Source organism: Myotis nattereri, assembly GCF_964212035.1.
Source record: "Myotis nattereri genome assembly, chromosome: 6".
In the NCBI taxonomy this organism is placed as follows: Eukaryota; Metazoa; Chordata; class Mammalia; order Chiroptera; family Vespertilionidae; genus Myotis; species Myotis nattereri.
This window is the reverse complement of record NC_138081.1, coordinates 77,036,288-77,060,418: the sequence shown is the minus strand read 5'-3', so window position 1 is coordinate 77,060,418 and position 24,131 is coordinate 77,036,288. Positions and strand designations below refer to the sequence as shown.

General features: G+C 40.3%; 1 pseudogene across 1 annotated transcript; it reads left to right on the top strand.

Annotated features, from left to right (window-relative positions):
* Window positions 1-16,070: 16,070 nt before the first annotated feature.
* Window positions 16,071-23,605, top strand: LOC308520863 (ferritin light chain-like; annotated as a pseudogene). The gene is made up of 2 exons: window positions 16,071-16,129; window positions 23,107-23,605. The product of its transcript is annotated as a ferritin light chain-like (transcript).
* Window positions 23,606-24,131: the final 526 nt, after the last annotated feature.

The following is a 24,131-nucleotide window of genomic DNA, read 5'->3' as shown; positions in this document are numbered from 1 at the left end:
AAAGAAACAGTGTCAATCTCTTAGGCTTATTGCGAGGATTACATGACTTAACTTGTGTGAAGCATTTAGCACATTATAAGCCAAATAAACACAGGCTATTGTTACACCAGGCAAGACAAGCTCTGGTCTCAGCCAGTAAGGACTGCTGCTTTCCAAATTAGAAAAAAAAAAGGCAGAATTTAAACAGTTCTTTATTTTTCCTTGACACTGCTTTCAAGTTTTCTTTGAGTTTAATGTTGCATTGGAGGCATGGAAAGTATTTTGAGGTTTATGCTCGAGAAAAGTTATACATGGCTGAGAGGCTTTTACAAAGTAAATATGAAGTTGGATGGATCCGATCTCTGTGGATGTGAGGAGATTAGAAATCAGGCAGGTTCTCCCGAGATTTCTTTGTGAAAAGATGAATTGTCCAGCTATATCATGAGGGCTAGTAACCCATAAATAAATCTTTTTCTTCAGTTCACGTTGTTGGAAAGCAGCCTGTTATGTTGTGGTTTTTCTTAGAAATAATTGATGCTGTTACATCGCCAAAATCCTTCATCCTAAGACGAAAAGCTTTCATCCATAACTGGCCCCCATATTTACATTCTATATCCATCTAAATGGAATTAAACATCCAGGCACAGGGATACAATAGATGTAAATGTAACCGGTTATAAATGTATAATCAGTGGGTGTACATGCAACCACCATGGCTGCTAGACACTGATTGCCAAGATTAAATGTAGAAAGAAGTGTTGAGTGAATGAATGAATGAATGAATGAATGAACCTGTTCAACAGTGAAGAAATGAGATGTTGTAGCAGAAAATGTATTTTACTTGAGAATAATAAGAAATGATTATCCAGACAATGCTGAACTTAAGAGTTATTATTTCCACCCATGAAGCCAGGAAAACCTCTCCCCTCACCCCCCAAAACACACAGCCATAGTACAATTTTACAAACATTCATAGGCATTTTATAGCAGACATCTGAGCAAAAGGTACCCATGGCACCAATTTGCATTGCAGAGTTGCCCTTACAACATCCCCAGTATTTGGTCACTTCTAGAAGTAGGACAACCACGGTCTTGTTTAATCAGTAATTCTTTTTTTCTGAAATCAAGAAAATTAAACTCTGATTTTTCTAAGCCTTTGAGTATCTAGAAGTAAAACTCTAGCAACTGTTCTGGGATATGATTTTCTTCTACCTCCAACCTATGATGTCAACCTTTGGGACGTGGATAAGCTGCAAAGAGTCCCAGCTTCTCTGCTTTTCATGTCTGAGCCTGACCTGAAAAGCTCCCTGTTACTGCTATTCTGGCTACTGGCCAGATCAACAGTTCAGCTCAACATTTATTTTATTAGCCTATGACGGGCTCAGCTCCCTTGTGGGTTTTCCTTTGTAAACTCTTTGAGAAGCATTGACTTTGACCTCTCCCATCTAAAGACAAATGTCAGGCCACCTAGTCAACCAGAGTCCCACTCAAAATATTCAATAATCAACTTTCTCTCCCTTGTAGGAGACACCTCAAATATTTTGGCTGAATGCATATGTATCGTACATTGATTTGTTTCATCTCAGAACATGCCTCACATTGATTGCTACCTTGTTCTACTCTGAAAATTTCAGCCTTTGGCATTGTCAACTCTTCTCAGCGTATCTAGTGGTCCTACTTATGTTGCCCCTGTGAATATAGAGAAAAAAATAAATTGCTTTAATTCAGAGTCTTCTTACAAAGATTGTCTACTCCTTTCTCTGTTTGTTTTTTTTGGGGGTTTTTTTTGGTTTTTTTTTGGTTTTTTACAAAAAATTATCCCTTTGCCCTTACGTGCCAGTGAGAATGCAAGACCATTATAGGCTGTGTCTATAGCTGGAGAAAAACCTGGTGACGCTTTTAATATCCATCCATTATTATGGATCACACACAAAAAGACTGAGCAGTAACTTCTGAAATGCACACAAGAACTACTCAATAAAAATGGAAGGGGCACTTGGGGTGCGTGTGGGAGCCAACCAGTTGATGTGTGTCTCTCACATCAATGTTTCTCTCTTTCTCTCCCTTCTCTCTCCCTTTCCCTTACACCCTCTCTGAAAATCGATGGAAAAATATCCTCGGGTAAGGATTCACACACACACACACACAAAGGAAGGTTCTACAATATTTGAAGTTTCGTAGCCAAATTATAATTAATTTTGAACAATAATTAAATACAGTTGACTCTTGAATAACGTGTGGTTTAGGGAGGCTGAGCCCCATGCAATCAAAAATCTGCATATAACTTGACTCCCCAAAACTTAACAATCAATAATCTATTCTTGGCCCAGAAGCCTTACCAATAGCCATATTTTATGTTATATGTATTATAATTATATTCTTACAACAAAGTAAGCTAGAGAAAATAAGAGGTTATAAAGAAAATTATAAGGAAGAGAAAATACATTTGTTGGAAAAAAATCCATGTATAAATGGACCAGCACAGCTCAAATCCACATTGTTCAAGGATCAACTGTAGTTTGTTAGTCTGTGTTCTAAGTAGGCTTCCTGCTTGTTTTGTGTGGTCTTATGCAGAATACTCCAAGTGGCAGAGAAATCTTCTAAAAGAGACTTTGGAACAGAAACATGGGCTAACATCTGCCATTAATGTGCATTAAAAAAGAAAGTAAAATAAAACACATTTTCTTAAAATGCCTGGGTACCTTCAAGTGTGCCAGAACTAATTTGGAAAGAGACTCGTTTCAGCAATGAAAAAGTTGATGCTCTGTCTCTAAGACCCAACTAATTGCAAATCAGTGTTGCACTTTTCTCCTGTTTTCTATTATTTTCTTTCCAACTTTGAGAGCCCTGAGTATACCAGTGCATTGTTGGAAGACCAATAACATGAAAAGTCTATGAAGGAAAGATCATCCATTAATTAATAATGGTGACTTGTTAAAAGCCAGATGCTTATTTAATACATTCCAGCAGCACACTATGGAGCCCTCTTCCACACGCTACTCAAAGTTTAATACCTAACCACATTATGGTCCAATGCCTTCAGTTCTGGCCTGCCCTGCAGCATGTACCCAAGTTTCTAATAAGTTAATGGGTCATTCTTCACACTGGGTTTTTCTTAGCTCACCCACTCTCCTAGAAGTCAGGATTTACTGCCAACATTTCCATTCTTCCACAAACTTAATATCGCACTATCAGGACCTGGTGTACTCTGAAAACATCCAGCAATCGTAATTCCACATTTAGACATTTGAATCCAAGAAATATTAATCAAAAAGGGTAAAAGCTGAAGCAAAGGGGAGCATTGTGTATATTTCTAATTAATCTATTTTGACTGTTTTCCACTTCCAAAAATTTAGAGATAGTGACTCAAAGTAAATAAAAGTATTAAAAGAGTAAGAAAAAATATATTTTAATGAAGATGTTTAATTTCTGTGGCTTTCCAGAAGCTATCCAATTTAATTCTCCCAAGAACCCTGCAACATGGTCATTCTTATGCCCATTTTACAGGTAATGAAATTGAAGCTCAGAGAAGTTACTTGACTAATTTACAAGCTGTATAGAACCTAGAACTTTTCCACTAAACATATACTGCCTTCCTAAAATCAATTGATAGTGCCATTATTGGAACCATCATCAATATTTCCCTTCCATGTGAATAATGTTAAACATACATTATTGATAGTGCTCATTCTTTAAAAAAAAAATACTTTTTTAAAAATCTTTTTATTGATTTCAGAGAGGAAGGGAGAGGGAGCGATAGAAACATTAATGGTGAGAGAGAATCATTGATTGGCTGCCTCCAGCACACCCTCCACTGGGGCTCAAGCCCACAACGTGGGCATGTGCCCTGACCAGGAATCAAACTGTGACCTACTGGTTCATAGGTCGACGCTGAACCACTGAGCCATGCCGGCCGAGCTACAGTACTCATTCTTAAAGTAGAATTTTTCCAAGACCAATAGTTCCAAACCTGGCTACTCACCAGAATTACCTGAAAAACACTTAAAATAGTTTCTAGGCCCTACTGCAGAACTATTGAGTCAAAATCTCTGAGGATGAACCCAGGAATACTTATAGTACAAAGGTAATTTTCATTATCAACTAATTAGGAAATCATTGACAAAAAACAACACTACTACTTGGAGAAACAATGCATTATATTTTTTCAAAGTATTAAAATATCTTTTATTTCTTCTCATTCTCATATGTACCTGTTGGATATGATAAGGGGTAGATATTTTTATCCTCCTTAGATACAAACAGAAATCAAGTTCAATGAGGGAGGGAAATTTGAATTGTCTTCTTCAATCTTTTTAGGTAAAAATGGATCACCGAGGAAACCCAAACTGGGTGGGGATATACAGTATTAAGAATATAAATATCAAAGGTAGGGGGATGGGAACATCTGTAATAGTGTCAACAATAAAAATAAAGTAAAAGATGATGAAATATATATATATATATATATATATATATATATATATATATATATATCCCATGTTCAAAGGCTGTTAAATCGCATTGTTTACCCATATCTTCAGGGGAAAAAAAATCACTTCTACTGTCATGGTAAACCTGCTTCCCTATTTATAATGGTCTGGCCCTCTAGCAACTTCAGCATGAAATTATTGCTAATTTGCCTACAAATGTCAGGTTGTCATAATAATCTGGCCACTCAGTGTGTGTGTGTGTGTGTGTGTGTGTGTGTGTGTGTGTGTGTGTGTGTGTAGATATATATATCACTTACCAGATTTCCCCACTATTCTCCTTTCTCTGGGATCACTGGTTGGCTAGTGTTAAGGGATGAATTGTTTCTTCACAAAGCACATATGTGGATGTCCTAACCCCAGTACTTTAGAAGTGACTTTACTTGGAAATAGGGTTGTTGTAGATTAATTAGTTGAAGTCACAGTGGAGTATGGTGAGCTTTTAATCAAATATGACTAGTGTCCTTATAAGAAGGGGAAGATTGGACACACATGCACATACAGACAATATCATATGAAGAAAAGGCAGAAATCTGGATAATCCTATAAGCCAAGAAAATGCCAAAGATTGCCAGCAAAATCACCAGAAACAAGGGGAGAGACAAAACAGATTCTCCCTCACAGGATTCAGAAGTAACCAGCCCTGCTGACACCTTTATCTCAGACTCCTTGTCTCCAGAACTGTGAAACATTAAATTTCTGTTGTTTAAACCACCCAGTTTGTGGTATTTTGTTATGGTGATCCTAGCAAACCAAAAGATAAGAAACACCTCCCATCTGAATGATCCAATTACTAGTTCACATTTCTATTAAAGGGACAAATAAATAAATTAGTTTATGTATTAATAGTCATAGATCTTAAGAGATACAAGTACCCCTACAATGAATCAACTCAGAGAAATAGCCTGCTCAATCTAAATAATATTTCTGGTATTTTGGAGAAGAAAAATATTAGCAGAAAAAGAAAAAGGGGAAAAAGATATCCTCACACATGCTATCCTTAAGCTTTTTCTCTTTTATTTAGTAGAAAAATATCAATTTGTATGACTCTAATTGTGACCAAGGGGGTTTTATAATATAAATTACCATGAACCAAAGCTTCATTCCACTTAATCCCAATGTTACCTCCTGGCACTCCCAGGCTTCAGGGATGAGGAGGCTCCACACTGTTCCCATCTCCTACTCTGGGGTGTAGAAATAGTTATTCTCCAATTATATGATAAACATCAAAGTCCATGTTGGTGTTTCAGAAAGAATTTTGCCTAAAGATGAAAACTATTTAATAAAATAAATTGAACCTAACATTTCTTGATTTTTCAAACAATAATACTCCAAAGCAAAAGCTTGAGGGGTTTGTCAGATATTTGCTAATCTCTCTCTCTCTCTCTCTCTCTCTCTCTCTCTCTCTCTCTCTCTCTCTCAGCTCTGTGTGGCATCCTTGTAACCACACACCCATTGTTTTAGTTGACAAGTCCATTGGATTTATTTCTCTGCAAATAATAAGCATACCTTCCAGTATTTAATAAAAGATGTAAAACCAACTGATATTGGTTTGATATTTTATGCATATTTTGATCCTTCCCATTACATAACCTATTTTGGAGGGTGCATTTATGGGTGATTTTTATGATGCAAAGATAAGGTATGTGACCAATTAAAAATACCTACAAGTATATGGGGACTATGTAAACATAACTAGTATTCAATCAATTATGTAACTTTTCCAAACATCTGAATGTTTGACAACATGTTGTCCAAATATACATGTGTATCTTCTCTTAGTTTGAAATATCATGGACATACTATATTTCAAAGAAACCCAACATGAATTCCTAAATCAAAAACACAGTCCACCCAATTCACTGTTAGGTCTCAATGGTGGCACTGGGGCAGTGTGAGGGGAGGGAGGGTTGAATAGGAGTGTCAGAGCTTGGATTAAGGTCTGAAGTCACCCCCACAACATCAACCCAAAGTGCATTGATGGTATTTCATGCTTTACATGTACCTGTGCAATAGCATATCAGGCCTAAATTAGGAGAACACGTAGAGGAAAAAAGCCAAAGAAATAATTTGGAATTATGCCACAGATTTAACACGCAGTCCACTGAACCAAGTAAAACTTTCCCATGGAGAATATAGGCCATGTGTATACAAGAGCAGTTAAATCAAACAGAATTACATTTTTGGGTTCTGGTTGATTCACTGCTGCTTATCTACAAAGCCACAGGATGGCAACAGAGAAATTCCTGGTGTGTAACTACTGTCCAAATAGTTTCATGGAAAAAAAAATGGGTCCAAATGCTTTGGTTCTGGTCAGTTTCCTGTGATCTGGGCATGTTCATGCTTTAGGGAAGCCCAGGCTTATCCTGGCTACCATGTATACAACCATGGTCTTTTACTGTCTGACTATCTTTTTAGACTCCACTCCCACACTGACAATAGCCCCTTCCTTCCTCCAATCCATGGCCTTTTAAAAATAAATAAAGCAAATGCTCACTGGGGGTTGACCAGGGAAGCAGGAGCCATTCTGTGTCCAGGAGTTCCAAATGGGATAGAGACAAAAAGATCATTTTCCATGGAGCTTGCATTTTAATAAAGACACACTGTCATTAAACAAGTAAATGTATGTTGTGTGTGGCAGAGATGGCCTCTGTTCACCAACATTCCCAGAGTTGAGTTGTCTCTGGCAGGCAATGGCCCAATAGGGACTACATTTCCTGGCCTCCCTCACATTCAGCTGTGTCCACATGACTAACTTTTTAAAATATATTTTATTGATTTTTTACAGAAAAGAAGGGAGAGAGATAGAGAGTTAGAAACATCAATGAGAGAGAAACATCGATCAGCTGCCTCCTGCACACCCCCTACTGGGGATGTGGCCGCAACCAAGGTACATGCCCTTGACCGGAATCAAACCCGGGACCCTTCAGTCCGCAGGCCGATGCTCTATCCACCGATCCAAACTGGCCAGGGAAACATGACTAACTCTTGAATGCAATGTGAGCAGAAGTGATGCTCATCTCTTCCAGAAAGAACCTGGTGTGCCTTCTCCATTTATTCTTCCCCTGTTGTCTGCTTAATAGAGAAGACCCTGAGACCCTGAAGGCAGAGTCTCAGAATGGAAGAATCTCAGTACCTGAACCCCAGGTAAAGGAAAACCACCCACCAACCAGGAACAGTAGCATTAAACTGTTAAGGAAATGTGTGATATACTGTACCTGAAATGTGTTAAGCTACAGAAATGTTGGGACTAATATTTACAGGTTCTATCATTAACCTCATTAATACAGTATGTCAGGTGGCCATAGCACTATTGAGAAAAACAATGCTCAGATGGGGAGTGAGGAATACAGCAGGTAAAGAGTTGCTGATATAAACACAGTGGTTAAGAAAGACCTCACTGACAAAGTGACATGAGCAGAGCCTGAAAGAAAGTGAAGCTCTTGAGAAAAACTTTGGAGAAAGAAGAAATAGTGACTGCAAGGGTTTTAAGAAGGGAGCCTACCTGCTCTGTCCAAAGAACATCAAAGATCTTTATATGGGACTTGGCAATGTGCAGATTTTGGTTGGTGATGATAAGACAATTTCAGGGAAGTGATTGGGTTTAAGAAAGAAGGGACATAAGAGAAACTAGAATTGACAAATAAAGATAAACCTTTAGTGAAATTTTGTTGTAAATGGGAGCAGAGTAATGGGGTCAAGAGAGAGTTGGTTTGTTTCAAGATGGGAGATATTACAATATATTTCATGTTGATGAGATGATTTCATGGAGAGGGGGAAGTTATGATGAAGAAAAGGAAGAGAAGAATTGCTGGATCCATAGCCTTGATAGGGCAGTTGGGGGGGAAGTGTGCATATTGAAGGGAGCTAGCTTTTGATAGGAGCAAGGTTGACAGTTCATCCATAGTAGGAAGAAGGAAGAGAGTCCATGGGCTCAGATGTAGAATGTGGAAGTCTCTTCTGATTGCTTCTATTTTCCCATTAAATAAGAAGCTAGTCACCAGCTGAGAGTGAAGATGAAGGTTTTCTGTTTTAAGGAGAGAATGGGAGTAAAATGGACTTTTACCAGTGTGGGCGAGTGAATGCATTAGAAAAATGTAGTCGGACAGCCTGGATACACTGATATGTCTGAGTCTGTTGGCCCCCTCTGATAACAGAACGTAGGGAACATGAGTTTTTCTCCAGCCAAAGGCAGCTGCTCAAGTGTAGGGTGGAATAGAGCAAACTAGTGTTGGGATTATTGGGCTTTTAAGACAAAGTTAGAGAAGGGCAGGGGAATTGAGGGTTTATAACCAAGTAATGATTCTAATGATGGTGATAGTTTCAGCAATTGAGGACACTAGGACAGTGAGGCACAGTAAAAAGCTGGGGGTATTGAAGGATTCCTGGCCCCGGTGTGATTAAAAATACTGAAGGTATGAGAGGCAGCTATCCAAAAGCATCTGATCTGGGCTGAGGCGGTGTGGTGACTGGCAATGAGGCAGGCATGTCAGGCTACCTACCATTCCGAATAGCCCAGGGCATTTCTAACTCCCTTTAAATTTGCTCTTGCTATTCCTTCTTGTTGGAATAATTTTGAATCTCCTCTTTGGCTCTTCCTCATCCTTCAGGGCCCAGATCAATTGCTACCTCCTGATACAGCTTCCCCTGATCCTCCATGTCAAAATTATTTGCCTCCTCTGCTGTGCTCACATAATGTCTTTTACTCACCTTTCATATGAAGCTCATCACATTGTATCATCATCTGTTTTCAAGTCTGCCTCCCCACAGTTTGTGATTTTGAATAGGATGGGAAAATAGTCTACTCACCACTGCTTTCTCAATTTATAGCCAAGAGGCTGTAGGCACTCTTGCCCTACTCTAATCCACTTCCCAGACTCCAGTCAAAGTGATTTCCTTAAAAGTGTAAATCAGATCATGTTATCCCCAGGCTTAGAACCCTTAATAGACTTTCCAATTGCTCTTAAATTAAGATAAAGACCAAATTCTTTCCATGACATACAGGGCCCTGCAGGATTGAGGCTAAGCTTACCCCTCTAGTTTCATTGCTCACCAGTCTCACTCTGACCTTTACACTCCAGCTACCCTGGCCCCTCAGTACTTCCAAAGTGCCATGCTCATCTCTGAAATCCGGGTTTTCTATTGTCCTTTCCCTCAATCTGGTACTCTTCTTACCCTTCAAAGACTGGTTCAAATATCACCTCCTCCAGGGTGTCTTCCCTGATCCCCAGCTACATGAAGATGACATCACACACTTTCAAAGCTCCCTGTAATTACACTGATTAATGTTTGCTCCTTTTCTAGTCTGGAAGGCCCATGAAGACAGTGCCACATGGCTTCACTCGTTATAATATTTGCAGCACCTATCACAGTGCCTGACTCATAAAAGCACTTCATAAATATTTCTTCACTGAATGAGTTTATTAAATTAATAAATCAATGTTCTAGAGTTTTACTTAATATTTTATGAAATATAACCAATTTGGTTCTCCTTGTCTTTTTTGCACCAAAAAAAGTTTATCAAACACATACACACACACACCCCCTCACACACACATACACACAAAATACTACCCTTAATGAGTTTTTACACAGGTCTTTAAAATACATAACCAGACATGTCAGACTGTGGTTTGTAACTTATAGGCTATTCCTAATTATTAAAATGAAGCTTGTATATTTGTAGCTATACCACGGGCATTTCCTCTTTAATATGAGTTATCCAGAAATCTCATGGCACTGAATATTTCAAAGTGTACCTTGGGGCTGGAATCAATACTCATTGGAGTTTTCCTGCATGAAGATAGCCAATATAATGCAAGACAACTGTGTGCATTTGCATGTGCAGATTCAATCAAGAGTCATTTCCTAAGCCTATCCCAAAAAGTGGATTCTGAGTAGCACCCTTCTTTAACTTCTTCCCAAGACTGTGAGGGACACACTAGTTGTCTATTGTCCATGTCTTAATGGTTTTTTTCAAACTATTAGTGTGGTAGAAAAAAATATACAGTCTTTTAAGGGAAAACATCCATTTGTTCACTTTCTCTCACACATTAGAAATATAAATAATAAGTCTATATGAATGTATAAAGTAATAGGCATATGTAATGGAATATGTCTTTTTACCTCTTTTTAGTTGGTTTTCCATTAAGAAAATAAATAAGAACACAAGAATTCCTTAAATTGTTTTTTTTATTTAAAGCAAAAAAGTTTCCTAGAAGCTACTTTTGAGAAGTATTCTAACTTTCATTACAAAAATTTGTAAACAAAATTAAAAGTAATATAATGATCTCCTTGTCCTTACCACCAAGCTTCAATAGTGGTCAATAATCTGCCACTATTATTTTCTCTGAAGAAATATAAGGAGGGTGAAATACAGGTCAAATTCAAGTTGTTGTTCAGCATAGTTGTCCAAAACAGTCTCCTCACCATTCTTCTTCATCTCCACCACTAGGACCCAACCAAACATTAACTGCTTTTTAATCGTGGCAAATAGAAGAGGATTTCTCAGTGATCTGCTCAAGAGGATCCCCCAAATAACCCTACAATATAGCACAGGACTCATGTCAGACACATCTTGAGATGACTGACATGAACACATTCAAGATCAATTTTAGAAATTGATGTGCTGACACATAGTCTGACACAGACATGCTGATGATTCGTAATCTCTCTTTCTGCACAGGCTGCTTTACAAATCCACACGAAATGTAGTTCAGTTACGGCTGTTAAAATTTACAATTATACTTCTTTTTTATGATGCTGGATTTGAACTTAAGTTGGAAATGTTACTTGTTTTTATGTTCAAGGAGCAGTCTCATAATTTTTCTACTCTGTCTTGTTTTTTAGAAATGACTCTGAACCTGGCTAGTGTCCTGATTTTTCAATAGCTTTTGGCTGAGCACATGAAAAATCTGGCTTCACTAAAGAATACAGAAATGAATATTTGAATCACTCAGCATTAAAGCAACCCAGTGAGTATATAGACTTTATGCATTGTTCCAAGAGAGAAAAGAGGTCATTGGGCCTTAACTTGAACTTGGTCTTGATAAAATTGGTTCTGCTCTGACCTTGGAGTTCACAGTCACCAAGACCTGAGCTCATACCCTACACTCAGTGTCCTAATGACTGGGCTGGCTGGCAGGCACCCAGTCTCTCGGCCACTGAAGACTAACAGTTGTGCCTCAGGTCCTATCGTCTCCCATCCTCTAACACCTTTTTTTGGTTAAACGCATCTGCAGAGGTGACCTGCGCTGATTCCCACTTAGACATACCTACATTTCAGGTTGTTATAGTCATTTTGCTTAGGAACTCATGTGCTTACCCATTAGAAAGTGCTGATTGGATATTCACTTCTTTGAATTGCTATCAAAAATGGGGGGGGGGGTTGTTTAAATTCCTACCACTACACGCAGCAGAGCTTTTATCACCTCTTGAATTTCCCTGGATTTTGCACATATGGCCCATTCCACAAACACTTTTGTCTTAGATAGCATGAGGCTCAGAAAGTCCTAGGTCCTCATGAAGATTCTTCCAACCTCTGCTCACTTATTCATTCAATCAATGGTATTAAGTTCAAGGCACTAGATGTTAGCTATTCTTTGCTTGACTTTCCATCAGTGACATAGCTTCTTTTCCATGGACCTTGCCTTGACACCCAGCTCCGAGCATTCTTCTTATGGCCTTCTGAGTAAAACCCTCTGAGGGTAGCACTGCTTTTCCTATGAGGCACCCTCTCAAATAGCTGGCTGTTCCTATTTCTGCACATTCTTAACTCATCAAGTATAAAACTCCAGAAATGACGCCTAAAATGACAAATGTTTCCTCCAATCAACCTCCCAAAAGAGTGTCCTAACCCCCCACTCCAACTCTGCAATCTCTCCTCTCAGAGGTACAAACACCTGCTCAGTCCTCATGTACTCAGACACAGTCTTCATTTCCCTGAGCCTCCGGAAGCAAACACGTTTTCTAACACTCATGGGAGGGTTAGGGTGTGATGAATAAAACACCCGGTGCAGATCACCCGCTGTGTTTCAGAGGCTCGGTGAGGCTACCTTTTTGATAATGACCCACATCCTAGTGGGATTGAGGTATCCACAAACACATCCAAAGGCGAATTCTGAGTAGCACCCTTCTTTATCTTCTTCCTGAGACTCTGAGGGACACACTAACCAACTAAACTTTGCATCTGGAATGTGGGCTGAAGATCAGCCACAAAACTCTCTCTCCTCTTCTAGGCTCTGACTCTATTCCAATCAAAGCAGCAATTGTCCCAAACCCTCCCCACGGTCCTTGTCAGTGGAGAGAACTGGGCAACAAGACAGGCTGCTGGTTTTCCGGAGTTCCTGAGCTCTGGCTGGAACAATCGCTGTCACCTTAAGAGCTCTCTCGAGCTCACACACTTAGAAAAGCATTGCCAGCTACATCCAGATTTCTTGGATCATTTTCAATTACTAAGGGAAGGTACCAATTGTTAAAGAAAACTAAAAAATACCCACAACGACTGTGAAATCTTTTCAGTCCCCGCTCTTTAGGTAATTTGTTCTGATTACAACTATTTCAAAAGGCAAGATTACACACCAGGGAAGCAAAAAGATAAAAAAGGGAAATCTGTTCCCTGCTGAGGCCTGATCAGAGCTCAACTCATGTTTGGAAGCAAAAGACAATTTTTTTTAAGCCCTAATAAAACCTTGTTAGCTATGAACACTGGGGCTGAACTGATCTAGTGAGAGGACTTGCTGGGTCACTGGGAGGTCATTAGTGCATCAGGGATTGTTGCCATTCTTGTCTTTCCTCCTAAAGGAAGAGAACTTAAATATTTACTAAAAACTGTCTTCATTCAGGTATACGGAAAAGTAAAAGAACAAAATTGAAGTCTATCATCTTTTGTCAGATAGCAATACATATTGCCACGCTTCTAAGATAGAAACATACAGTTAGGCTTTCAAACCTTGTTTCTTTTCCCCCTATTTTGCCATTTCTCTCTACCAGCAATTTGCTTATCCTACTGGGATAATGTTTTAACAGCAGCATGTGGGGTAAGGGTGTGCTGTTTTGTTTACAAGGGATACGTTTTTGTTACATTTGCTGTAAGAAGCAACTGACAAATGACCTTCAGGACTCACCAGGGAAAGCAGCGAGCCCTTCTGTGTGTTAGAATGATCCAGGCTCCACTAAGACATGGCGCTGGATACTTCCTCTGGGTTGGAGGAAGGGGAGGGATGGACACAGTTACAGCATTTGTCCACCACCATATTCTTACCTTGGATTTTTACTCCCATCTTAATGAAAACATCTGAAGCCAACAGAGAGAGAAGCACTGTGTTTACAGAGTAGGCAAGGAAAGTAGCTCAAACACAATAGCTAGGAGTTCTGTGCCATTCATTTACTCAGAGATCCTGCAGGTTTTAACAGAGCTTGTGTGACATATCCAATAGCCTGCATAAGCAACGCAGTGCAGAGCTAAGCTGGAGCCCAGGGACGTTGTTCTAGAACTACGGCCTCTGAAAAGGCGTGACAGTGGGCAAACGTGATTCCCATCCTCCTTGAGCAGCTTGTGCTTAGATATTCTATTTGAAAAGTAAAGGACAGACATGTACAGCCTCTAAGATTCTCTCCAGCTTTACCATGATTTGAGTACATGAGTGAGACTTCACCTGAGCAATGTTGCTCAGTCCCAGGTAGGGCACCAAGGTACACAGGTGCGCCATTGTTCATTCGCTTTTGCCCCAGATCATTTACAGCGTTCAGGTATCTGAATGAGATTTAGTTAAATAAAAACTGATATGCTTGTAAAAGATTATGTTTACATAAAAGGCATCTCCAAGGTTTGTATTTAAAAAAATAAAGTTTTAAAAAGTAATTGCCAAGGCTTCAGAAATCACCCAGTCCAGGATCTCTTTACTGACAAGGGAGGCCTCCCCCAGACTCGGAGGCTGCTCCTTCCCGGCCTAGGTTCAGGGAGGGGCAGAGCTGGAACCAGATCCCAGCCAAGGTCAGCGCTCTGGCCTATGTGACAGGGGACTCCTGGTTGACAAGTCATATTTGCCTAATGAGGAAACAGTGTCATCTAGTGGCAATTTATCAGCGTTTCCTAGATGAGGCACGATACAACTCCATTCAACACAAGGGGATGAAAAATGCCTCCCTTCCATCTCTGATGTCCATGACCGCCCAAAACAACATTTCTGGATCAATTTTTTTTCCATTAGGTTTTCCAAAGCCCAAGCAATTCCCAGTGGGGAGCCCTCCAACAACCCATTTTCCACTCTCTTCTCATGCCAAGCTTTCAACCCAGCATCAGGAATCATCCACTTCAAGGATCACAACCCATCATGCTATTGTCCTTTTAATGCTTCTTGATTCAAGTTTTCAGCAAAATAAAACTCTTATCCATGATTTCAGGCCTTCTGCCCATTGATGTGTTTAATCAAAGAAATGCCCTCCTTTCCTATGAAGATCCAGATTATGCTTTTCATTTAGTCATGCAGATGTAACATTTGCTTTTCTCTCCTACCAACAAATTGGGACACTTTTGTTGCCTTTCAAATAATCCTGAGTATTGCCCAAGACAGTTCTGTGAACAAACGTGTGGACTAGTTTCACGCAGGTACATCTATTCATTCATCTTTCATGTGCCCAAATATTTACCGATTCTTACTATGTTCCAGACATGGCCTCTGCCCTAGGGAACCTAACTTTGGAGGTAGAAAACAAAATATATCAACAAATAATTTTCCTATATGACAAATGCCCTATTATAAGTAAACTCAAAGGAAGGAGAAAAAAAATCTGCTGAACTTTGAGAGAGCTGTACAAAAGAAAAAACAATGGACTTGAGCTTTGAAGATGGGTAGGCTTTGGATTTCTGAAGGAAGGGCAGGGATGGCATCTTAGGCAAGGGGAACAGAGCTTCCAGGCCCAGAGTCAGAAAAGGGTATTATATGATAAAGCAAATCATCTACTATATCCACACAAAAATGGGACAGCCCAAGGAGATGAAAGGGAAGTGATGTAGAAAGGCCGTTTAGAATTATAATGCAAAGTGGGCCACTCTCTAAAGTTTTCAGGAGGTTTTCCCAGGGCTATACTTGTGGCCCTAACTTGCATTCTATTTCAAGGCTTCATACCCTGGCAGTGCATCCACACACACCCTAATGGAGCCTTTGGTTGGTTTTGTAGGCCATCTCTTACCAGATTGAACCACGGTACTTTGTAGTCCTAGGAAACAGCTGGCTTCCCTGTAACTGGAAGGGTCTGGTAAGTGCCTGGCAGCATGAGTTTCATCCTCATGTCTGGCTGGCAGTGACTTATCTAGCACAGGAGGATAGAGACCACACCCCTTGTGTTCCCTGGACCTTAGAGAACTCAGTTGTGTGAGAAATGATTCAGGGTTGAAGGTGGACCCCAGACAAGGAATGGCACTTCAGCCCAGAGACAATATTCCAGCCATAGCCACAGCCACAGGAAGAAAATTATGATAAATTGACATAACTTTGATCCAGGTATTGAGTGTCTGAACTCCCCTCCTATACAAACAAGAGTCTGGGTTGCCAGACACAGGCTAGGTAAGTCCAGGAGTGATTTGGTGCTGGCCCACAAATAATGGCGCTAAGGATGACCAAGGCCAACCTCAACACCAAGCAGAAAATGCACATGAAACAGTAACTGAAATGGGCAAAGTAGAACCATGATCCTTAAATATCCAAGGCAAGTGGAAATCAGAGATCCCAGAGGACAAAGCTGGGAGAGAGCCCTTATACATAGGTAAGCAAGCAGGCCGCTATGGTCACAGTAGGACAGATACCTAGGAGAATCATGATCTTCTAATCCTACCTGACACCTTGGGTGTTAGTGAGTAGTAAAACTATAGTTTCCAGGTGAGTCTTTTATTCGATGTTGGATAGAGTCCTGGACTGTGAACTGAGTTGAGATGTTTCCCTACTTACCAGGGACTGAGTATGTCTCACTGAACAATTTCTGAACCCAATCTTCATAGTCTCTGACAAAAAGTCAGCCTCATGGGGAAGCTTCATAGAAGATGCAGCCAAGAGTGTCTGAAGGGCACCTGTCGTGAGCTGCTCAGAGAAATGTTTTTTATTATTGAGCTGTCAGGTTTTTACATCTGCATCCAAGGTTCAGATTCTGTTGATGAAAGATTGCACATATGTTTAGTGTAAAAGGCTTTGCAAAAAGAGTCAGAAACTTAACTCTGGCTATGCACCTGATTAGGTCCTCCAATTTCTAATCTGTGGTTCCTTCCAGAACTAATATCCTATAATTATTCATAAAGCAAACCGTATACTATCATGCATGCTGGCAAAAGACAGGAGTTGTACAATCAATTATTAATGAAGTCTTTGGCTTGCAGATGCTATGTACAAGGATTGGTCTGGTGCCCACAATGTAATCTTCTGTACCCAAATCAAGGCTATTGTGATCAATAAGCTTTGTTAAATATTACTAAGGGAGTGGGAAAATGTGCAGGGTTAATAACCTAGTATCCATACTATTGTTTTTCCCTTAATCCAAAATATTTTTCTTCCTCTTCTAGATCATGTTTGCTTGCACTAAATATATTCTAACTCCGTGGTCGGCAAACCGCCACTTGCGAGCCACATGCGGCTCTTTGGCCTCTTCAGTGTGGCCACGAAATTTCAATCGCACTGTACGTGTGTGCCTGCACATGGTATTTTGTGGAAGAGCCACACTCAAGGGGCTGCAGTTTGCCGACCACTGTTCTAACTCATTTACCTATAAAATTAGGCACTACGTGAAGGAGACTTGCCTTAGGATGGTGAATACACAGTACAGTGTATAGATGAGGTGTTATGGAATTGTGCAGCTGAAACGTGTAATTTTGTTAGCCAGTATCACCCCCAATAAATTTAATAAAAAGGGAATTAATTAATTAATTTAAAAAATTAGGCATATTAAAGTCATTGCACACTGATTTCCTGAATTGGCCCCAATTTTGTTACTAGAATATAATTGGGAGTTTAGCTAGCATGGGTGATTAAAAAACTTGATCTTTTAGATGATACTTAGAAATGCTAACTAAACTGTTTATTGGCAGATTTTGAAAGCAATTAATTGAATAAAAGTTTCACACATCTCAAATTTTTTGTCAAAAAATTCACTGTCCACTTTTGTGGTACAAAACATTCTCTAGTTAGGCTTTCTACACTCATTCAAAAACAGCTGAGGATTAACTGGGACCAACCTTCCCAATAGAATTTCATTCATCATGACTCCACAATATTTATATTTGGTTATTTGAATTCATTTTATATGAGATGATAATCACAGCTAACAACTCCAGAGGGTTTACTTAGTCAGGCCCTGGTCTCGTGTCGTTGCATGTATTACCTTGTTTAATCCTATAACAACCCTATGAGATATGCTCTACTACATTCTACATGTGGAACTTGTGAAGTTAAGTAAGTCATTTCAGAAATAGTAAACCTAGCCAGCCTACCTCCAGAATCCCAGAACTTGGCCAAGTACCTACATAATGTGCATTTCCACTTTGTTTTTGTAGAGAACCTGTTATGGGTGAATCTTCACATAATTAGAAAATTCATATTCACTACCAGAACTGGTAAAAGCTGATCTCCTTGTTGAGAAGCTCCACAGAAACCATCCAGTCCAATCCCTCCCACACATCCCCAAGGGGAGCAGCCACCTTCTCTCTGCTCATCCCCAGCAACAAGGACTCACTAAATAATATAGCACTCTATACTCTCTTCACAGAGCTGAAATAAAATTCCTTTCCTTAAGATGAAACATACTTTTCTATAATTCTACCTCCTGGCCAGAGTTCCACTCTCTGAAGCCACAGTGAAGACAGGTAACCCGTCTTTCTCCTAGCACCCTTCAAACATTTGAAAGAGCAATTTATGCACCATCCGGAATCATATACTTCCTGGCTCCTCACTCATCACTCAAGCACAACTATTTTTAAGATCCAATTATCCTGGTCATTCTTCACTGGGCTTTCTAAGTTTGGCAAATTTCATTTGAAATGCAAAGCCTGGAAACAAAGACAGTTGTCAGAAGGCTTGATGATGCACAAGGGTTGCTCCCAGGACTGTAAACCACTTTCCTGGGTGCACCCCAAGACTCACCCCCACAGGACTGATAGCCCCCCACACTGTCTCCTCACATCCAACTTATAACCCAGAAGGAACTTTTTTTTCATATTAAATTCTCATCGGATCACACCTCCCCACTCTGTATATTTTTAAAGTTATCCTTCTAAGCCCAAGTGGAGGATTTAATATTTATCAGTGACGAATGGTTCCCCCTCAAGCCTGCAGAGACAGAAAGATAGAAACAGAGGTATTTTACTGTGTTCTTTCTACTCTTCAAATCTTTTCTACTGACAGTAAAGAAGGTCAAATGGCCTGTTAATTAGCTCAGAGATAGAATGAGTTATTTTAGACGGGAAAGCAAACAAGATAGTTAGTATTAGCACAGAGCTAAGCTGGACCCAAAATATAAAAAAGCCAACCAAACAGCTTTCAGAGCCTGGGGCTCTTTTCCTATTCTGTTTCCCTTGTGGAAAAATGATCAATTAGATGCTATAATTCTTAGACACCTGAGGAAATAAGAGTCAGTCCAAAAGCCACAGGGGCCAACCTGAAGTTTGTGGTATGTGGGTCACTGTTCTGTCACACGTGACACAGTTCCCATGAACAACAGATTGAACTTGTGAATTACACTAGCTGACTCTGCCAATCTTTGCTAATTTCAAGGGAAATAAAAGGCAGAAAACTAAGCTTATGGAGAATAAAATAGTCCTTCATGACATCTACAGCACCGATGAATTTACAACACAAAAGGGAAAGAAATGATTATTCATACTTTTATACAATTGTTCTTTATGTTGCCTAAACGTTGCTTAAATAACTCATAGCTACATAATCAAGATCCCACACATGAACTGTAAAAATTTTTATTTGTGCATTCCAAAGGGATTTAAAATATTTGGAATAGTGTATTCGGAGATATTTCTCTTTTTCCTTCCAAATCTTTCCATATTCCTTACATCAAAAAACAGATTCTAGTTTAAAAATCAACAAGGAAAAAAAATGGAACATAGATTTTAAATAATAAGAAATAAACAGCCTAACATTTGGAACAATTCCTCCCCTCCTTTTTTTTTTCTGCAGGATGGAACTTACTTTTTGCAAAACAGAGCTAACATTAAATCATGGTGTTAGTGGTTTTTGTTAAATGTTTTGAAATTCAGTGAGGCAATATGAAATATGAAAGGGGCATTATAAAAGAGATCTTACTATTGTTTGACTATTCAAGGTATCTAAATCATTTAGATATGTAGGTAGACCTTACATGCCTATAATACCTACTATTCCCAAGCAAGAGGGAAACTGAGTCAAATACAATAGCATTTTCCAAGGACAGTTAAGAGGTTTGTGGAGAAACTCCAATGTGATTCTATTGTTTTCTGACACCTCACTGTCTTTCTTCAAGGATATTTTGAATAAGGAGTTAGTAAAGCCTAACATTCCCTTGTTGTAATGACGAAAGAAATGAGATCAGTGCCACTGTGAGCTGATAACCAGGAAGGAGCTGTGGGCAACAGAGAGGCAGCTTTTTCCGTGTGCCGCACAGTGATATCGACTGAGACATCAATCTCCTTGGCAAAGAGGGACAACCTCTTTTTTCTGTTTCCCTGGGGCACCAAGGCTTCCATATCTATGACATTCCATTGCCCACAAGAATGAAAGAAAAATGAGATTAGTACTTAGTACTTAACACACATGATTCATTGTAATCAATTTTAATACATTGCCCATAAACATGGGGGGGGGGGGGAGAAAAATGTCTTGCTATTATTTGGATGACTTAATAATCATTACATGATGGAGGGGGGGGGGAGTATACTGAAAATTCACGGTGTTCAACAAAGGGATATAAGCAGAGGACTTTTCCCAAGAATGGCTTGTTCACAGGCAGTTTTTTTAAAAAAAAAGCACACATACATACATACACACACACACACACACACACACACACACCAGGAAAATAGCAATGTGTCTATGTTTGTGATATCATTGTAATTAGCAAGTTATTAATAATAGGAAAGGAGCAAAGGAAAGGCTAGATATTATAGGCATGTCATTTGGGCAGCTTCTTCACCAGGGAGCTGCAGTTTTGCATTCTGCAGGGAACCATCAGTCTATTCCCTGCAAAACTTTAGGGAAAGGGGACTGGACAAAGGGAAAACAGATGCATGCCCAGTAAAGTTGGAGTGACATAGGGAAGTTACCTTCCTGTCAATCACACCTGGGGACAGAAATGGTTGGCCAGAATGGGCATGGCCACTGCCAGTGCATGAAAATGTGGGTACACATAGAATCCTAAACGAAGGAGTGCTCTCTCTTGTTGCTCTTGTTCCTGTTGCTCTTGTGCTCTTGGCTTCCTTGCCTTTGCCTATGTTTCCTCCACAGCTATGAGGCCCTGTGGATCTCACATGCAATGGACTAACAGCCTGCAGAGGGAAGAACAAGCTAAGCCAGCCTGCTCCAACACAGAAAGGAATCACTGGCTCTGATTTTAGTTCTGTTGAAGGCCCAGCTATACTTCTCCTATGACTGGACTAAAGGAAATGAGACTTTGGAAACTCAGGGAGTTAGTTCCACCCAATAAAAATCATTCATTCTCACACACAAGTCTCAGAAAATTCCTTTTCTCAGGATACTGCAAGAATTCCACCTCCAGCAGCAACCAGGGGAGACAAGGCCCTGTCCCATCCATTGGCATTTGTACTTTCTCTTTAAGGTTACCCAACTTTCTATCTTCTCTTGTTCTATCCATTCTCTCTTCCACATCTGTACTCACTAACTCCAGAGGGGATATAATTTTCATTTTAGAAACATTTTTGAGTATCTGAACACTATCCTAAAAATGCAAATCAAAAGTAGATTAGAAATTCAGTTAGACAAGATCTTATTTTTTTAAATGAATTTGTGAACCCCAAATTGGTAAGCATATGTGTTCTAGTCATTGCCTCTTATTTAACAGACATATCTCCTGGAGATTAATGACCTATGAGAAGTCTGGCCTGCTGTCCAAATGATTTAGGAACCCAGGAAGAAATGACGTTGGGGTAGGTTTTGGCAATAATTTTTTAGTACAAAACACAAAAACACACAATGGGAGTTGAGAAATATTTGGAAAACTCAAAACAACAGCTTGAGTTAATTCTCAACTGATTTGTGGCTGGCCTTCCCTTTTCACCTCATTGAGACTGGTAGCAAAAGAGCACCACAGGCCCTGTGGCCTGCTCTGGTCCCAGATGCTTTATTCTAATTCCATCGTTAAAAGAAACAGGACCATTGCGGGTGAGATGTGCCTTTCTGAGGAAAAAGAAATATGTGGCAATTAAGACAGTCACCCACAATTAAAAACAATCAGGCACAACATACGAGATTTATGAATGTGAGCCCCATGATGTGATCTACATTTTCCAAGATTAAAACAAACAACAAACCGAAACAAAACAACAAAGCAAAGAGGAGTGGTATAACACAGACCTGCAGCCAAGCACTTACATCGAAGAAAACGTATTGCATGAGTTACTGAGATTTAGACCAGCAATTTCAGGGATAAGAAAGCTCCAGAGCTCTTTGTGACGTTCTTATTGTCAGCCCAGTGTTAGAGCAAATAACGGTGGAGGTGACACAGTAAAGAGGTGCACAGGCCTTTCTTGTTCCGAGTGGAGGTCTCATGGGCCCTAAGACTCTAGGTCAAAGAACCATTAACTTAGAGAGATTGACTAAGTTAGAGAGATTGATTAAAAAAAAAAAAAAACTATTGAAACTTATCCCTGACATAAAAGTATTAAAATATTTAAAAGGCAACATATGTGCCAGACTGGCATTGCTCAGTGGTTGGGCATCGACCTATGAACCGGAAGGTCACAGTTTGATTCCTGGTCAGGGCACATGTCCTGGTTGTGGGCTCAGTTTCCAGGAGGGGACGTGCAGGAGGCAATCAATCAATGAATATCTCTCATCATTGATGTTTCTATCTCTCTCTCCCTTCCTCTCTGAAATCAATAAAAATTTATTTAAAAAATAAATAAATAAAAGGCAACATATGCAAAAATAATATAAGTGTTTAAGGGACTGAGTATTAAAAAGAAGCCAAAATATTCTTTAGCCACTGTATTGTCTAGATTATTATTTCTCCTAAAGAGATAGAACCATACACCCCAAGCTCAGTGAGTAGCACCAATCCCACTTCTCTTCCTCCACATTTCTCTTCAAGGCTAGCCCCACATTTATCCAGTTATCTACTCTGGAGCATCTTTCAATCCAGTCCTTCTTCTCCACTCACCCAGCAGCTATCCTAACTCAGGCCCTTACCAATTCCCCACCCAGATCCTAAGGTGATCATTCTAAAAGCCATCAATATTGATCACATCTGTCAGTGCCCTCGGCGGTCCCGGTTCTGTCTCTTGCTTCAACAGTGTTTGGACGAAACAGACCCAGGGATGACCCTTCTTCCAGCCTCCAGCCACTCTCCTACGTCTTATCCAGTCACCACCTTCAGAACCGGCCAACACACTGTTTTTTTCTACCTTAACTCCTTATTGCCAAACAACCGTGAGCTCCCAAATTCATCAGAATTATTCCACCGAGGTGGAGGCTGTGGTCAACCGCCTGCCAACCCGCACCTGCCGGCCTCCCACACCTACCTCTCTCTGGGCTATTTCCACCAACAATGTGGCTCTCGGGGCCGTGGGCCACTTCTTCCGGGAGTTGGCAAAACCAGTACAGTGGCTGCATTCCCTTCCAGGACGTGCTGAAACCTCCCCAAGATGAGTAGGAAGAACTCAGGATGCCATGGGGGCCGCCCTGGCCTTGGAGAGGAACCTGAACCAGGCCCTTTTGGAGCTGCAGGCCCTGGGTTCCACCTGTGCAGACCCTCATCTCTGGGACTTCCAGGAAAACCTCTTCCGGGGTGAGGAGGTGAAACTCATCAAGAAGATGGGCGGCACCTGACAAACATCACAGGCTGGCCAGCCCCAGGCTGGGCTGGGAGAGTATCTCTTTGAAAGGCTCACCCTCAAGCATGACTTGGAACCTTTGGAGCCCAGAGGCCTTTGAGAGGCCCCTCTGCATTCCCCATTTTACCTGAGCCTCTTCCTGAAACTACTAGCCATTCTTTTAACCACCCTGAAGCCCTCTGCCATCCATTGGACCAAATGAAACAATAAAGCTTTTTGCAGCAAAAATAAAAAAAAATTATATATATATTGGCCACTTCTCTCACCTGCTCCAACTCCTCCACCAGCACTGTAGTGTTTACAGAATCAAGTCCCCAACTTCGAGGAGTACCCAAAATCTGCCTGGACCTGGACCTGGACTTGGACCTGGCTGCCTCCCCAGTTCCCCCTTCACTCCGGGAAAGCACCCCCACAACAGCACTCCATAAACCCATATGTCTCTATGCCTTTGTATTTATGTTCTTGCTGCTTCATATGCCCTTCATTCTAAACATTTCCACAACTCAGAAGTCATTCTCTCTCCTACCTTTTCTGACTGGCCTCTACAATTCCTTTAATACTCAGCTCCTATGTCCTCTTACAATTCCCTCCCTGATGTCCTTAACTGGAAATAGAAACTCCTTACT